Below are 6,000 nucleotides of genomic sequence, written 5' to 3'. Positions count from 1 at the left end.
TTCTAGCTCAGTTAATTAGCCATTTTATATTTTCAAATCCATTACCCACAATTCAATCAATTCCAAGTGGGATCTTTCCTTCCTATTGTCTTCCTCTCCTTGAGTGACTCCCTTTAAGCCAATCTTCTGCTACCAATGTTGTTATTGAAACTGCTCCAGTAACAGCTATTGGTGCCTAAGAAAGGGAAGACACAAGTTATTTTTTAAGCTCTCTCAAAGAGGGACACCAAAGAATGGTGGCCCTGTTCCAGGCACAGCCTTGCCTAAAGAGGTCATGAATTTATTGCTTGCGGACTGAGTGGGAGATGGGGGTGGGAATCATGGTTACTTTTCCTTCACATTCTTCTCTGTGCCACTGATTCATCCTTGTCCTTCCAAGCTATTAGGAAGAAGAGTCCTGAGGGATCTAGATTTCCTCTTCATTATATTCATTGAGTACCAGCTAAGTGAGAGCATCTAGATGATGCAGTGGGTAGAAGGACAGATGTGGAGTCAGAAAGACTCATCTTCCTGAGTTCAAATCTGGATTTTGACATTTATTAGTTGTGTGACCTTGGGCAAGTCACTTAATCCTATTCAGTTTCCTCATCTGCAAAATGAGCTAGAAAAGGAAATGGCAAAGCATTTCAGTTTCTTTGCCAAGAAAACTGCAAATGGGATCACAGATAGTTGAACACAACTGAACAACACCAGCTCAGTGGCCAGTGAATAGACTGTTCATTATTACATAGTACAAACCCTTGGGTCAACATAGATGGTAGTAAGAAACCAGAGGATATTTGCACATGATCTGAAATGGGGAGGGGAGAGAAGGAGAGGAAAAGGACCTTAATCATGCTTGCCAAGGAGTTACTTACTCCTAGTTTCCATATGGAAAAATAACCGAGCAATGCCCTATGGGAAGGACTCATATCAAGAAAAGTTAGATCCAGGAAATCAGTGAAGTTTCTTGGACTCTGGCCAGCTTCAAGTCTTAGAAGACAAGTAGAGTCCTAATGCTGTAGCTAGTTATTCAGGAAAGTCATTCTCTCTTGGAATGTAACACCACTTCATCTTTAAGTGCATCTCAAACAATCAGAAACAGGAAATGAAATGGAATTAAAATGATCTCCTCTCTGCTAGTATAATGCTGCTGAAAGATCTAGACTTCTTTGCCATTCATTCCTTACTATTGACTCTTTCTAGGACTTTTACAAATTTCTATCACATGAAAATATTTGTATATTTTTAAAAATTGTTTTACAAATAGGAAATGTTTTTTGTTTGATAAACTGAATGTCAGGTCTAAATATCCAAACTATAAAATGGAGGTTGAGTACATTCAAGGATGCAGAAATTCCAATAATATATAGATATGATCTTGAATATTTTTTCTCTGTTGTTCTCAGAAATTGAACATTTGTAATAAGGGAAGGGCTTAAATTCTGTTTCACCATTTGATATTAATTTAGAGCTTATTTTAGCTGACATCTGCCTGCTCCAATACAACTAACCTACTAAGTTGTCCTTAAATAATGAGAAAGGCCATCCCTAGAGAGAATAAAAAGGTACTCTAGTAACTAATGTCAAGTGTGACCTATTTCCCCATTCAATTGTATCCAAGTCTGACAACAAGAAAAAGCAAGGGCAGCCTTTAAAGGAAAAAAGAGAGCCACAAAAGGGCAGCAAGAATTGGGGGAAGGAGAATCCTAGATATTTATGTCTTGATAATGGGCAAGTTGTAGGAATAGGAGCCTCAGGCTTTTTTTAAGGAGAGAGCTGACATAGTTATCTTTTTTTCCCCCTCCCATTTGGCTCCCAGAACCACCAAAGCAAAATGGAGTTACAACATTCACCATCTCTACCCTCCCAAAGCATCATGCTAGTAAAAAACATAGTCATTAGAGATTGCCCTTCTGGGTAAACAATAATCACAACTACTGCCTTTAGTTTCAGTCTAAAAATAATCAAACTATACCAAGATTCATTTGGTATTATTATTTTTATTCAAAGCAGTGGTTTTTTCATTAAAAGCTGTATTTTTCCTCCAAATGTTGGCTCTGAAATATTAACTTTATAATATTCATAGTATTAATAAAAATAATTGACCCTTACAGAATGCCTGCTATGTGCCAGGCACTGTGTTCAATGTTTTACCAATATTATCTCATTTAAACTTTGCAAAACTCTGAGAGTTGAAGTATTATTATTATCATACTCATTTTGCAGATAAGGTAACTGAGGCAAATAGAAGCTAAGTGACTTGCCCAGGATCTTTCAACTAGTAAAAGTCTGAGGCAGGATTTGAAATCTGGTCTCCCTACCTCTATACTCAGAATCTAGCCACTGTACCACCTCACTGCCATTCCTATCTTCAAAGTCATTATGAATTTGGTAAGTTGATCAAAAATTTAAATTGTCATTTAGCCAAAAAGAAGTGAATCACCTTTGCCAAACCTTCTAGGAAAGGACATTTATAACCTTGAATTCATAAAACAGACCCAAAACTCTTTATTAAAGGTGGGATGAGGAGCTAACTGCTCTGAAAAGGAAGCAGCTACTTATCCTCCAGGAAATGAAAAAGCTGTCACCAGGTGAGAGATCAGCAAGACAGGGTCAGAGGATGAAGAGAAAAGTTCTGCTGGTTGGTGACTCCCTGCCCAGAAATACTGAAGCAGCTATTTGTCAACTCTATCAAAAAACAGACCTCTTTTTTTTGCCCATCTCTTTTTATCCTCAATGGTTAACACAGTTTTTGGCAGCGTGTAAGAACTTAATAGATGCTTTTCATTCATTCACTCATTCATTCGTTTATTCTTTCACACAAAAATATAAAAGACAACCCCTCAAACTTGTCAAAACAGAGGATTGTTCACTTCCAGTCCATCATATAGGCAGAAATGATATTGCCAGAAGGAACCTAGAATGTATTTCTAAAGATTACAAATTCCAGGGCATTGAACTGAAGACAATTGTGTTTTACTCACTGTTGCCCATTGAAAGTAAGGAATGTGAAATAAATAGTTGACTAAGGAGATAAAATATGAGTATAGACTTTTGGAGTATAATCATGGATGTGCTAGAGCCAATACAAACTAATTCAAGCAGGCAAATTTATCTTAAAATTCAGAGAGTACTTTGAAGAGGTCAAATAACCCAGCCTGGATGAATGAAATACTCAGCTATTGGAAGAACCAACAGATGTGATTCCCAACTCATTCACAATGACCTTTAAGTGATGATGGAGAAAAGAAGTGATCCTGGGGTTCTGGAGAAGGGCAAATGTTGTATTGATTTTCAGTTAAAGGAAGAAAATAAAATCAACAAAGTATTAGGCTAATAGCTTTGATTTCAATTTTTCAGAAAAATTCAGAATGGATCATTTAAAAAATGATTAGTGAAGATCAAGAAAAAGAAATGGTAATAACAAAGTCACCATGTCTTCAAGAAAGTTAATAGACAGAGAGAGATGAGAGGAAGACAATAGAGCAGTTATTAAATGTTTCTCTATGCCGAGGTCTGTAGTAAATGCTGGTGATAAAAAAAAACCATAATTTATTAAGCTTAAAACTGCAAATTTTGAGAATACCCTGTATAAGAAAACAAGATAATTTCTACCTTGAAAAAACTTCCATTCCAATGAGAGTTTATAATACAAATAGAGGTGAAAGAGTCCCTTAAGATGGCTAGGGGGTGAGATAGAGAAGAAGTCCAGAAAGTGAGTTGTCAAGAATAAAGAGAGCTTGGGTAGGGCCCCTTATTAAATTATCCTCCAAGCTAGGGACTCATCAATCAGGAAGACAGTCCTAAAAACAAAAGTATCTCTAAAGTGGGAAGGCTGATGGTGAGGAGGTGGAAAAAATACTATATAAAACTTTATTTTCTTTTGTTTTTTTGATAGTGTTATGAAACCAGTAAATCAAAGGAATGTTGTAGATACAGTATTTTTTGTTATTGTCGTGTAAAAGATAGAGAGATGGAATAGATAATAATGGCTTGTATTTATATGTGGTTCAGTGATTTTCAGTCATATTTGATTCTTCCTGGCCTTATTTGGGGCTTTCTTGGCAAATACACTGGAGTGGTTTGCCATTAATTTGTCCTATTCATTTGACAGATGAGGGAACTGAGGCAAATAGTGTAAAGCAACTTGCCTGGAGTCACACAGCTAGTAAGTGTCTGAGGCCAGATTTGAGCTCTGATCAGTCTGCCTCCAGGATCAGTGCTCATCCATCCTGCCACCCTGATGACAACACAATTAGCTGAATTCAGAACTGTCTGAATGGTCTGACTCAGACAATTGTTAATGGTTTGAATATCATCTTGGCAGGAGATCTAAAGTAGAGCATCCCAATACAGATGCTAGGGTGTCCTCCAGGGCCATTTTATCAATTAAGAAATAGATGGAATGCTTTATCAAATGTGCAGATGACTCACTAGATCACTGGACTGAATCCCATGAAATGAAATTCAATAGGGATAAACATAAATGAGGGCAGAGATCATGTTTTAGATTTTCTTTGTATCCTCAATACTTAGTATAATGCCCAGAATATGGAAAATATTTAATAAGAACTTCATGATTCATCATGATGTTGATGATGATGAAATAATACCTTATATTTGAGTTTAAAAAGATCAGAATCACAATTTTAGGATGAGAGAGGCATTTTAAAACAATGATTTGCCAGCAGTGTTATGTGGCAGCTGAAAAAAGACACTTAATATAATCATGAACTACAAAAAGAGAAGCTTGATTTCTAGAAATAAGGCAGTAATAATCTCTTTGTAGTCTAGCCTGTCAAGCCACATCTGGAGTTTTAGGTTTATTTCTAGGCAGTTCAGAAGGACATTGATAATCAGGAAAAAGTCCAAGGAAGAGAAGTCAAGACAGTGAAAAACATTAAGTCCATCCTATATAGGAAGCAACTGGGGGGAAAAGAATTATTTAAAGAAGATGGGTAATGATACTCTAGGGCAGTGATGGCGAACCTTTTAGAGACCAAGGGCTCAAACTGCATCATGTGAGCTGCCCCCTACCCCAGATAAGGGAAGGAGGAAGCATTCACATTTGGCTGTGGGCAAAGAGGTGGGTGATGTGAAAAAATGTCCTGAGGGGCAGAGGAGAGGGGTAAGAGAGCAGATCCCTCTGGAATGCTGTGCCATAGATTCATCAACAGAGCTCTAGAGGAACCACTGGGGGTATAACAATTATCTTTAAGTCTATTTAAAGCTATCATGGGGAGGAATTGAATCATCATCACTGTCATCTTCATAGCATTTAGATAGCACTTTCAGTTTGCCATGTGCTTCTGGTTGGCCCCAGAGTACAGAAAGAAGAGCAATTGATAAAAGTTAAATGGTAGAAAACTTATTCTTGATGTTCAGGAAAGGCTTCCTAACAATTAGAACTATATCAAAAGGGAATGAGTACACTCAAGGAGCTTATAATCTAATGGGAGATAAAATAAGCAACCAAATAGATACAGATAATCTATATGTAGGAAAAATTAGAAATAATTAAAAGATAGAAAACACTACAATTAAGAGACGTTGGGAGTGCAGCCCAAACCAGATTAAAACATAATTGAGAAATATTTAACCAAATAAAAATACATTACAACATAGATAATTTGTGGCTTTCTAAGTTAATAGGATGCTTTCAGGAATCTATTTTTATTTAAGTTTGATACCATTGCTATAGAAAAATGAAATTTTACTTGCAGTTTGAAGGAAATATAGAAAGCTAGAAGGTGGAGTTGAGGAGGAAGAGCATTCCAGCTTTAGGGGGACAGTCAGAGAAAGGGCCCAAAGCTAGGAGATGAAGTATCTTGTTTGCAGAACAATAAGGAGACCAATGTAACTGAACCTGAGGGTATATAGAGAGGACCAAGGTGTCAAATGATGAAAAAGGGAGGGAAGGAAAAAGAGGAGAGAAGTAGATCATGAAGGATTTTGGATACTAAACATTGTATTTTGTATTTGATTTTGGAGGTGAGTGAAAGTCAATGGAAAATTTGA

Source organism: Monodelphis domestica, chromosome 1 (assembly GCF_027887165.1).
Source record: "Monodelphis domestica isolate mMonDom1 chromosome 1, mMonDom1.pri, whole genome shotgun sequence".
NCBI classification, from domain to species: Eukaryota; Metazoa; Chordata; class Mammalia; order Didelphimorphia; family Didelphidae; genus Monodelphis; species Monodelphis domestica.
Note: the sequence above shows the minus strand (reverse complement) of the source record.